Here is a 13,327-nt window from a genome sequence, read left to right on the forward strand (position 1 = left end):
TTGTCGGTTTCATTTATTTGGACAGGATGGTGCAGAGGTGGTGCACTTATCTTATTTGCTGTCTAATCTGGGTTTGATTCCCAACTCGACTATAAACTGTCAGATTGATGCTTCACAGGTAAGGTTATTTCGACAACACATGACAATGCATAGGTGCCCATCCAGGTTGCATAAATTGGTGGATTTCACAAAAAGGAAGGCGAGTTATCAACAGCATTATCAAATAATTCCTGCTTAAATCATCTGATGTCTGGCGAGCAAGTTCTTGAAGGAATTGGACTAAAACCTTCCCTGTCTGGCCCCACAACAAGGTGTGATTAATTGGGGCTGTGGAAGAAGTAATATATTTGGGGAAAGTAGGAGGGAGAGGTAAGTTCAACTTGTGATGGTTAAGGCTGATATGGATGGAAGTCATCCTTGATAACACCTATTGACACTACCTTGCAAATGACACACATGCTGGTGCCCAGGTGAGGCCCTTTAAATCGGGCCGAGCTGATCATGCCTTGATGTTGCTGTTTCATTACCACCAGTGCCCCAATTGTGCCACACACGCACACCTGTCTCTTATTTTCTTCTTCTCCTTTTTTGCAATGCATGCTTATACCTTTAGCAGCGTTGCTTTTCACCTTTGATTTCCAACACCCCCATGTTTTCCTTCCCCCCCGGATGGGCTATTGCTCTCCAGTGGCAGTGTATTTTTTTGCCGCCCTTTCACCTCTCACCAAGGTGTTTTGCCACAGCTATCTGTCACATCGTTTCTGACTTGTGCACCAATAGCATCAGCTGACCCTCATATCATCCATCCTGCCTACGACTTGGACTACTAATACCTGTGCTGTCCCCTTATGTTGATTCCACTGCAACACCATTCCCAATCCACATCCTTGTGGTTAAACTCATCCCACCACCATTGATGATAGCTATCATCGTGCCGCCTTTCTGCTGGGACTCACTCTGGGTGCCTGCAATAGAACTTTCCTCTTTCTTGTATTAATTCAGGGCCAGTTTGACATGTACTGTTCCCAACAGGCATTGCCATTGTTGCTCATGGGTCTTCCTGTGAGGTGTTTTCACACCATGCATGCTCCCGAGTCCCTTCAGTAATCTACCATATAAAACGCAATCTGTGTATTTGAGTTTGTACAGATGTCTGTTCCCTTTCATAAGGATGATTTAAGTCATGTTTTAAAGGCCAATCTTTTAACACTATGATCTATTTTTGAGGATAAAACAATCTAAAAAAACATTTTCCATAAAAGAGTAATTATGTCTCTTCCATTGGAATTGTAGAGGGTGGCTTGCAAACTGAGCCTCAAGGGCGGTGTACAGAAGCGTTTTTTATAATAACAATAAATACAAGGCACAGGAGGTGAAATTCTCTGCACGTGATGTGCAACCTGCGCAGAGCAAAAAGAGTGTTATTTACATCCGTATGATGTCTAATAAACAAAGAAGATAAAAGCACATCTGACACAAGGCCGAGGCTTCAGACTTTAGCACGCTCATGAAGCTGCACCGTCGAATAAACTGTTCCAACCCATCATTTTTGACGAGCGTTTATACTTGTCTTTCATAAAAATGCTTCATCATGTTTATGTGAACTATCCTGATTTATCTCTGTCCTGGAAAGTGTTACACCATGATGAATGATGAGAATACAAATTCCAACTGGATGCTCCATGGTTGAGTCAGCTTGGCTAACTACCCCACTGCACAGCAGAGTTACACTACATGGCCAAAAGTATGCGGACACCCCCTTCTAATGAATGGATTCGGCTGTTTCAGCCACACCCATTGCTGACAGGTATACAGTGTATTCAGAAAATATTCAGACCCCTTCACTTTTTTCACATTTTATTATGTTGCAGCCTTATGCTGAAATCGTTTAACCCTTTGAGTATGGATGACGTCCAATGCCGCAACCCGCGAAAAGGTTTTGTGTACGGATGACGTTACTACACGTCATCGACTATACCTATAAATAGATCGTCAGTACGTCGTTGCATTCCCGTACCAAAATGCCAAATTAATCCCGTACCGGGATATTTTTATCCAAAAAGAAATCCCGTACTCAAAGGGTTAAATTCATTTTTTCCCTCATCAATCTACACTCAATACCCCATAATGACAAAGAGAAAACAGGATTTTTAAAAGTTTTGCCAATTTATTAAAAAGAATAAACAAATATCACATTGACATAGGTATTCAGACCCTTTGCTATGACACTTGAAATTTAGCTCAGGTGCCTCCCATTTCTCTTGATCATCTTTGAGATGTTTCTTCACCTTGATTGGAGTCCACCTGTGGTAAATTCAATTGATTGGACATGATTTGGAAAGGCACACACCTGTCTATATAAGGTCTCACAGCTGACAATGCATATCAGAGCAAAAACCAAGCCATGAGGTCGAAGGAACTGCCTGCAGAGTTCAGAGACAGGATTGTGTCGAGGCACAGATTTGGGGAAGCCTACAAAAAAAATTCTGCTGCATTGAAGGTTCCCAAGAGCACAGTGGCCTCCATAATTCTTAAATGGAAGAAGTTTGGAACAACCAGGACTCTTCCTTGAGCTGGACACCCGGCCAAACTGAGCAATCGGGGGAGATGGGCCTTGGTAAGAGAGGTGACCAAGAACCCGATGGTCACGCTGGCCGAGCTCCAGAGATCCTGTGTGGAGATGGGAGAAACTTCCAGAAGGACAACCATCATTGCAACACTCCACCGATCTGGGCTTTATGGCAGAGTGGCCAGACGGAAGCCTCTCCTCAGTGAAAGACACATGAAAGCGTGCTTGGAGTTTGCAAAAAAGCACCTAAAGGACTCTCAGACTGTGAGAAACAAGATTCTGTGGTCTGATGAAACCAAGATTGAACTGTTTGGCTTCTGTCGTATTTCTCAATATAAGTAATGAACTGTCGAACCAACTGAGTAAAGTCGAGATCGCCGAACAATTTTAGCCGGCGAAGCCGGTGTTGTGAATGAACGCGTACGTATTATGTTGAAAAGCCAGATGTTGCTGGATCCTTTGAGAATTTCGAAGCTTTGACGCACCAAATCGCTCCATGGAGGACGCCATCTTGCGGATGCGGAAGTATGCATAAACAATTGCGAAAAAGTTCAATAGGAGTTTGTTTCACCCGTCTTATTTTGATTCACAATCCTATGTTGAAAAGCCAGATGTTGCTGGATCCTTTGAGAATTTCGACGCTTTGACGCACCAAATCGCTCCATGGAGGACGCCATCTTGCGGATGCGGAAGTATGCATAAACAATTGTGAAAAAGTTCAATAGGAGTTTGTTTCACCCATCTTTTTTTGATTCACCATCTTATGTTGAAAAGCCAGATTTTGCTGGATCCTTTGAGAATTTCGAAGCTTTGACGCACCAAATCACACCATTGAGGCCGCCATCTTGCAGATGCGGAAGTATGCATGAACAATTGCGAACAAGTTCAATAGGAGTTTGTTTCACCCGTCTTTTTTTGATTCACAATCTTATGGTGAAAAGCCAGATTTTGCAGGATCCTTTGAGAATTTCGAAGCTTTGACGCACCAAATCGCTCCATGGAGGCCGCCATCTTACGGATACGGAAGTATGCATAAACAATTGCGAAAAAGTTCAATAGGAGTTTGTTTCACCCGTCTTTTTTTGATTCCCAATCTTATGTTGAAAATCCAGATTTTGCTGGATCCTTTAAGAATTTCGATGCTTTGACGCACCAAATCACACCATGGAGGCCGACATCTTGCGGATGCGGAAGTATGCATAAACAATTATTGTGAAAAAGTTCAATAGGAGTTTGTTTCACCCGTCTTTTTTTGATTCACAATCTTATGTTGAAAAGTCAGATTTTGCTGGATCCTTTGAGAATTTCGAAGCTTTGACGCACCAAATCACACCATTGAGGCCGCCATCTTGCGGATGCAGAAGTATGCATAAACAATTGCGAAAAAGTTCAATAGGAGTTTGTTTCACCCGTCTTTTTTTGATTCACAATCATGTTGAAAAGCCAGATTTTGCAGGATCCTTTGAGAATTTCGAAGCTTTGACGCACCAAATCACACCATGGCGGCCGCCATCTTGCGGATGCGGAAGTATGCATAAACAATTTCGAACAAGTTCAATAGGAGTTTGTTTCACCTGTCTTTTTTTTATTTACAATCTTAGGTTGAAATGTCAGATTTTGCTGGATCCTTTGAGGATTTCGAAGATTTGATGCACCAAATCGCTCCATGGAGGCCGCCATCTTGCGGATGCAGAAGTATGCATAAAAAATTGCGAAAAAGTTCAATAGGCGCCCGTGGAACCACGTAACTTACGGTTAGTGCACCCTACGCGACAACAGTCGCGACTCTGGGGCATTTTCGAAATTTTTCTCTTCTTTTGTGGTAGACCTAAAAAGCCGAATTAGGCTTCAATCCCATGCTCCCATGCTCAGTAGGTTTGTCTGATTTATAATGTTGTCCTGCACCTACCGGTATAAGCGGTTTACGTAAAGAAAGAAAGCTCGGTTTGATTAACGATAGTCACACATTGCCGTTGAAACGGCGCTATCATCTGAACTGTTGGCACTGATCTCACTGCAAGCTAACTTCTTCTGGTGGAGGAAGCCGCAGTGCCCGGAGAGAACCAGCCCTGACAGCGACTGAAGTTAGAAGACTACACACACTGTGAAAACGTATGTTAAGCCCAAATAAAATTTCTTAAAATAGGCCCTAAGCTAGCACATCGTATAGTTACTTCTTTAAGCTTCTTGTGACATTTATTGCATGTAGTAGTGGGGCAACTTAGCATAACAATTGTGCATTTTGTGAGGAAATCACCAAATTTGGCACACTAGTAGACTATCATATTATGAAAAGATCTGGATATTGGGCCATCTCAGATTCAGAGATTTGATTTTTGCAAGATTTCGATTCGATTGGGATCGAAGAGAACACCTTCTTCGTCTTCTGTACAGTGAAGTTGCCAGCCCTGAATTCTCTGGCTAGATCTGGGTGCTTCATTGGGAGTGCAACCATATCCCTCAGGTGAACAGGGACCCACCTGGCATAGTGTGTGTGGTCTAAGGCATGGAACCATGGGACCAGTTCCGTCAGGGCATCAAGGTACATCGTGAATGAAGCCTGCCGCAGAGAACGCACGTAGACCAGTACCAACATCTCTAGTTCCAGCACAGTTGCCCAGTACTGAAAGTTGGGAATGTCTTCTCCTCTCTGGTGACACAGTCTTCAAACTCAGGCAGGTCTTCTGCATCATCAGCATATGTCATACAGTGGCGTTCATACGCACGGTGTTGCAGGATGTGCAGTGCCGCTGCAGTGATTTGATGAGCTCTTCTTGTGCGGGTGACGTGGGCAGCTCGCAGGAAGGAGTCGGCCGTCCCTGGCGTTGCAATCTCAACTTGCAAATCTGCAAAATCTGCAAATCTTGCAAAAATCAAATCTCTGAATCTGAGATGGCCCAATATCCAGATCTTTTCATAATATGATAGTCTACTGATGTGCCAAATCTGGTGCTTTCCTCACAAAATGCACAATTGTTATGCTATATTTAGCTTAGCTGCCGGACTATAGGTATTGGGGAGGACTGTCTGCTCTTCTCTTTTACCAAGGCTTTCGAGGTAGGACAAAGGGGGGCATTAAGCTCCAGGGGGGCATGAGGCTCCACTACATTGTAAATGCATTATATTTACCTTCAAGATTTTCAATATAGTGGAGCCTAATGCCGCCTGGAGCTTAATTCCCCCCCTTTGCCCGACAGTACCTACTACACCTAGTCACCTACCTACTACCAACTACCTAACCTACGTATGCCACAGTGATGGGTAAAATAGTGGCAAGAGGCTTTGGCTTCGCCGGCTCATTGTGGTTTTGCAGTCGGATACTAGTAACCCCGATATAATCCAGAACACACTGCTCATCGGAATTTTTAGATGGGCTGCATGGACGCACATTTGTGCCAACCTTCATCGCCATCGACACAAATACAATGCAAAATGGCAAGAATAAATGTGTGACTTTTAGTGTTTCACCTTTGACCCTTTAAAATCCGAATAAGGGTCCAAATGAAAAAAAAAATCAGTTTGGATATATTGATTCCAAATTTGAAGAGGATTGGCTTGGAACTGAAGGAATTTTGTGCGATTGCCATTGTTGGAAAGAAATAATTAAGGAAAGAATAAAATTAAGAAATGGGAAAACGAAGGAAAAACTATATTTCCACCCAAACTCTAGGAGGAAGTGACGTAATGATAACAGGGTACAATGAAAAGGATTTGTCCAAACACAACCCCCAACGCATCCCCATTTCCTCCTGTAAACACTGGCACCATTTCCCAAATCGACACCTCCATTAAAATAACTGCATACGTAATAAATAGATTGCCCTTCTATAATCCCATTTAATACAGTGCAAGTTGTTTTACATCATACCATACAACTACTAGTATCCGACTGCAAAGCCGCAATGAGCCGGCGAAGCCAAAGCGTCTTGCCACTATTTTACCCATCACTCTGGCATCAGTCGGTTAGGTAGTTGGTAGTAGGTTGGTGTAGTAGGTACCGTACCGAGTTCAAAATGACACCATTTGCATTCTGGATGAGATAAAAATTTATTAAATTTTGTTCTTGATTAATTCGGTGAATTCCGTCTCAATTTCGGACATTTCTGGCCGTGAAAAACTATCCGTATTTCTAAACTAAATATGTAAACCGCTTATACCGTATTTCCGGCCGTGAAAAACTATCCCCGACGGCCACGAGATTTCTAAAAAATAATTCGTCGTCAATTTTAGAATATGTGACGCCGTTTTCACCGTCCGAAACGCGTAATAAGCTTCAAAAAAATATTTTTTCAAATGCTGGAATCTCATTGGTTCCGGTGTTTGGTGACGATTTTCGTTGAAGATAACGAGGTTGGTCTTAACGTATTTTAATTACAAATTAGAGGTTCATTAGATTGTGAATCAAAGAACGATGGGTGAAACAAACTCCTATTGAACTTTTTCGCAATTGTTTTATGCAAACTTCCGCATCCGGTCGATGGCGGCCTCCATTCAGGCATTCACTGATCTCTACAACCACTAGATAGCGCTTGGCTGATCGATCTGACGCCAAACGTACGAACCGGCCGCCATCTTAACCACTCGCATTGATTCTCCAAGAAAGCTCGCGTTAACACTCCTGCCAATACATATATAATTTTGATTCGTTATTACTATAAATGGACTCAAGATGCCTTCATGTGCTGCGGTCAACTGTACAAATAGGCAGTTCAAGGGTTGCAATCCAACATTTCATCTGTAAGTATAATAAAGTTACTGTAAATGAGACTGTTTAGAGTTAATAGCGTGCAACACATGAACGAGTTCGATGTTTGTACAGACCCATGTGTAGATTCCCTTGTTAGTTGCTGTGTAAAAAAGTACTATATTTTAGATTTACATTACAATCTAACTTTTAGTTAGGATACTTTAAAACAAATAGCTTGCAAAGCCACAGATTTGTGTGGAGCTAAGTATGAATTATTACTTAATTGTAAGTGAAGAATAAAAATCTGTAAAAAAAATGCACAAAATTACGGTGTAAACTGTAATCAGATCTAGATCTGATTACAGTTTTACACAAATGACAATGTGACTAGATCTAGAGTCTAGACTCTAGATCTAGTCACTGTCATTGAAGAGTCTAGACTCTAGATCTAGTCACATTGTCATTGAAGAGTCTGGACTCTAGATCTAGTCACTGTCATTGAAGAGTCTAGACTCTAGATCTAGTCACATTGTCATTGAAGAGTCTAGACTCTACATCTAGTCACATTGTCATTGAAGAGTCTAGACTCTAGATCTAGTCACTGTCATTGAAGAGTCTAGACTCTAGATCTAGTCACTGTCATTGAAGAGTCTGGACTCGGAGCTCAAGCAATACTGCCACTACATGACTGTAAAGTATGTTGTATGTACATGCATGTAGTTTATTCCTTAAAGGCTAAAGGGCGAAGGCAGTTCCCTTGTTATGATTTATAATTTCTGAAAGGAATACTTTGTGGCGGACACAAAAGCCCACTGGCGTGGTGACATCATTCCGCGCACCAAGTGGGCGGTGGCCACGCCCGAGGGGTAGGCGTGGCCTCATGGTATACACCGGGCGCCCAGCCCGGAGCGGTACAGTGTTACAGTGTGCTCTTACAATAAAGACGTTTATATGTTACCGCTTGTCCGCTTCCTCCTTGCTCACAAGCAGCGCGCGTAACGCCGCGCTTTACTGGTGACCCTCGACGTTGGATCTGCCGTAGCGATCCTTCCGAACACGACGCCATTGCAATGGCCAACGACAAGGCAATGGCGATTAAACTTCCCGAATTTTGGGAGGCCCAGGCCGAAGTCTGGTTCGTTCAAGCCGAAGCCCAATTTCAGCTTCGGCGCCTCACCAACGACGACCTGCGCTACTGCCATGTCGTCGCCTCCCTCGGGCCCGGCACGGCCGCTCGAGTTGTGTCCGTCCTTCGCCACCCACCGGACGGCCACAAGTACGAGGCACTCAAGCGGCTACTCCTAGCCACGTTCGGCCTCACGGACGACGCACGGGCCGACCGCCTCCTGGATCTCCCCGAGCTCGGTGAGACGCGCCCGTCGGTCCGAATGGACCATATGCTGTCACTGTTGGGCGACGAAGCCCCCGGTTCGCTATTCCGGGCGCTTTTCCGGCGCCAACTTCCAGCGCAGGTTCGCCTCGCGTTGGCCGGGACCGAGCTAACGGAACCCCGAGCATTGGCAGCCGAGGCGGACAGGTACTTCGCCGCTTCGGACACGCGGGCGAGCGTCGGCGTGGCCGTCACGGCCCTCGACGCTGATGTTCAGCAGCATGTTCCACAGCATCAGCTTCTACAGCATACGCAGCATGCTGATACGCACCTCGTGAACGCCGCCACGCCCCGCCCACCGCCGCGGCGAAAACCGCCACCGCGGGGAAACCCGCCAACTCCACCGGCCTGGCGGATCCAGCCGCGCTCCTCCAGCTCCACCACCTGGTGCTGGTTCCACGCCAAGTTCGGCCACGAAGCTCGGCGGTGTCATCCGCCATGCTCCTTCAACGGGTCGGGAAACGCCCGGGCCGGCGCTCAATAGTGGCGATGAGCGCCGGCCGTTCGAGCAGCCTGCTGTTCATAACGGACACCTTCTCCGGGCGCCGTTACCTGTGCGACACGGGAGCGCAGGTGAGTGTCATTCCCGCCGGCACGTCAGACAAGCACGCCGCGGGTGGGGGCCCCGCACTGCTTGCCGCGAACGGGATGCCCATCCGTACGTACGGAAAACGCTGCCTCTCTCTGCGGTTTGGAGGGCAGGTTTTCCGATGGACGTTCGTCACCGCCGACGTGCCCATGGCACTGCTTGGCGCGGACTTCCTGTGCGCTAATGGGCTCCTGTTCGACGTCAAGCGCAGACGTCTTGTCCAGGCCGAGACGTTCAGCTCGCTCGCTTGTGTGTTGCCCAGCTCAACGAGCGGCTTGCCAAGCGGCTTGCCGAACGGTTCGGTTCCGGCCACGTTGGTCTGTACGCTTCCGGCAGCGGACGCATTCACCCGCCTCCTCGCCGGCTTCCCGGCCCTCACGCGGCCCACCTTCTCGGCGGGGGCCGTCAAGCACGGGGTGGCCCATCACATCCCCACTGTCGGGCCACCGGTCTACGCCCGGGCAAGCCGCCTCAAGCCGACGAAGCTGGCGGTGGCAAAAGCGGCGTTCGCTACCCTGGAGCGACTCGGCATCGTTCGGCGCTCAGAGAGCGCTTGGGCGTCCCCGCTGCACATCGTGCCGAAGCCCGGCGGGGGATGGCGACCGTGCGGGGACTATCGCCGTCTCAATGACGCCACGACTCCCGACCGCTACCCCGTCCCCCACATTCAGGACTTTTCCGCCCGTTTGGCGGGCAGGTCCTTCTTCTCGAAGGTGGACCTCATACGCGGCTACCATCAGGTCCCCGTCAGGCCGGAGGACGTCCCGAAGACGGCGGTCATCACGCCATTCGGACTCTTCGAGTTCCTGCGCATGCCCTTCGGTCTGAAGAATGCGGCTCAGGCGTTCCAGCGACTGATGGACAGCGTCCTGCGCGACTTGGATTTTGTCTACGTCTACCTGGACGATATCCTCGTCGCCAGCGCGTCCCGCGAAGAGCACCTACGCCACCTCCGCACGCTCTTCGAACGCCTGGGCCAGCATGGCCTGATTGTGAACCCCGCAAAGTGCCGGTTCGGCGCCGCCACAATCGATTTTCTGGGGCACCGTGTCACCAGGAACGGAGCCGTCCCCCTGCCGGCCAAGGTGGAGGCGGTGAAGGGGTTTCCGCGCCCCCGCACGATCAGAGGGCTGCAGGAGTTCCTGGGCATGGTGAACTTTTACCATCGGTTCCTGCCCCGTATCGCCCAGCTCCTGCGCCCCCTGCACGAAGCTCTCTGAGGTAAGCCGGGCAAAGGCGACGTTACCTGGACCGAGCAGATGGACACGGCGTTCACGGGCGCGAAGCTCGCCTTGGCTAACGCCACCATGCTCGCGCACCCGGCGCCCGATGCACCGATCGCCCTCACCACCGATGCCTCGGACTACGCGGTGGGCGCGGTGCACGAGCAATGGGTGCGTGGAGCTTGGCAACCGCTGGCGTTCTTTAGCCGGCAGCTTCGCCCGCCCGAACGCCGTTACAGTACCTTCGACCGCGAGTTGCTCGGACTTCACTTGGCGGTCAGGCACTTCCGCCATCTGCTCGAGGGCCGTGCGTTCACTGCCTTCGTCGACCACAAGCCGCTGATCTTCGCGATGGGCAAGGTCACCGAGCCGTGGTCGGCCCGGCAGCAGCGTCACCTCTCGGCCGTGTCCGAGTACACGACGGACATCCAGCACGTTGCGGGGAAGGACAACCCGGTGGCGGATTGCCTTTCCCGGGCCGTCGCCCACGCAGTCCACCTCGGCATCGACTATGCCCGGATGGCAGCGGACCAGGCCGCTGACCCCGACGTCCAGGCCTTGCGGACCGCCGTCACGGGCCTCCGCGTCACCGAGGTGCCGTTCGACGGCGCGGGCGCGGCCCTCTTGTGCAACGTCTCCCTCGGGCGTCCTCGCCCCATCGTGCCCGCGGGCTGGCAGCGCCAGGTGTTTGACGCCATCCACGGCCTGTCCCACCCGGGCGCGAGGGCCTCCCAAAGGCTGATCGCCGACAAGTTCGTCTGGCATGGCCTCCGGAAGGCCGTCCGCGGCTGGGCCAGGACGTGCCTCGCTTGCCAGCGCGCCAAGGTGCACCGGCACACCCAGGCCCCGTTGGCCCCGTTCACGGTGCCGGAACGCCGGTTTGACCACGTCCACGTGGACCTGGTGGGACCTCTGCCCCCCTCGCGGGGTTTCACCTACGTCCTCACCATGGTGGACCGCACCACCCGGTGGCCGGAGGCCGTGCCCTTGGCGTCGACAACGGCGGCCGATGTCGCGCAGGCTTTCATCGCCACCTGGGTCGCCCGGTTCGGGGCCCCCTCAGACATCTCATCCGACCGCGGCCCCCAGTTCACCTCGGAGCTCTGGGGGGCGGTTGCGCAGGGGCTCGGGGTCCGGCTGCACCGAACCACGGCCTACCACCCCCAGGCTAACGGCCTGTGTGAGCGATTTCACCGCTCATTGAAGGCCGCGCTCCGGGCCACCCTCCGCGACGGCGGCTGGGTCGACAGGCTCCCCTGGGTCCTGCTGGGCCTCCGGACGGCGCCCAAGGAGGACCTGCGCGCATCCGCGGCGGAGTTGGTCTTCGGGCAACCGCTGCGGGTGCCGGGCGAGTTCCTCCCCGACTCCACGGCACCATGGTCCGCGGCACAGCAGCGCTCCGCTCTGCAAGAGACCGCCCAGAGGTTCGCCCCGGTGCCAAGGGCATGCCACGGGCACCCACCGACGCACGTCGCCCCGGAGCTTCGCACGGCGGAGTACGTCTTCGTCCGCCACGATGCCCATCGGACACCACTGCGGCCCCCGTACGACGGGCCTTTCCGCGTGCTGGAGACCAGGGCGAAGCACTTCACCCTGGACATCGGCGGTACTCCTGACCGCGTTTCGGTAGACCGCCTCAAGCCGGCCCACCTCGATGTGGACCATCCACCGCCAGTGGCCCGACCCCCACGTCGGGGCCGCCCTCCTGCGGGCGGACCCCCGGCACCGCCCAGCCCCGCCGCCATGCCGCCCCCCGGTCCTGCACCCATCCCAGGGGCAGCCAGGGGCATCCCACCTGGCATCCCTGCACCCCGGACGCCGCCGATCGCCAGGGGGCGCTTCGGCCGGGTCATTCGTCTGCCCCGCAAACTGGCCCTCCAGGTGCGCGGGAATTCTGGGGGGGCGCGTGTGGCGGACACAAAAGCCCACTGGCGTGGTGACATCATTCCGCGCACCAAGTGGGCGGTGGCCACGCCCGAGGGGTAGGCGTGGCCTCATGGTATACACCGGGCGCCCAGCCCGGAGCGGTACAGTGTTACAGTGTGCTCTTACAATAAAGACGTTTATATGTTACCGCTTGTCCGCTTCCTCCTTGCTCACAAGCAGCGCGCGTAACGCCGCGCTTTAACTTAGAGAATAAATAAATTTACTAAATAAAATTGCATATCAATTGTATGTTGACAGCTGTATAACAGATATGTACATACATTGTAGAACCAGTAACATTCATATGCACATGGATGTGGTAAAGAAGCCTGATCATTTGTGGCCATATTTGCTGGAATAAGTCGGTATAATACATATAAATTATTTTTATGTTACCCTTTGTTTTGTCATATAGATTCCCTTGGAGTCGTCGATCTGTTCTGCAGATATGGATGGTATACATGCATGTGCTCACCACTGCTGGCACTCGCTACCCCTCACCACTGCATGCACTCGCTACCCCTCACCACTGCATGCATTCGCTAACCCTCACCACTGCTGGCACGCGCTACCCCTCACCACTGCATGCATTCGCTAACCCTCACCACTGCTGGCACGCGCTACTCCTCACCACTGCATGCACTCGCTACCCCTCACCACTGCATGCATTCGCTAACCCTCACCACTGCTGGCACGCGCTACTCCTCACCACTGCTGGCACTCTCTACTCCTCACCACGGCATGTGCTCGCCACCCCTCACCACGGCACGTGCTCGCTACCCCTCACCACGGCACGTGCTCGCTACCCCTCACCACGGCATGTGCTCGCTACCCACTCACCACTGCATGCACTCGCTACCTTCTCACCACTGCATGCACTTGGTACCCACTCACCACTGCTGGCAGTCGCTACTCCTCACCACTGCTGGCACTCGCTACCCCT

Source organism: Myxine glutinosa, chromosome 7 (assembly GCF_964187855.1).
Source record: "Myxine glutinosa chromosome 7, kmMyxGlut1.1, whole genome shotgun sequence".
NCBI classification, from domain to species: Eukaryota; Metazoa; Chordata; class Myxini; order Myxiniformes; family Myxinidae; genus Myxine; species Myxine glutinosa.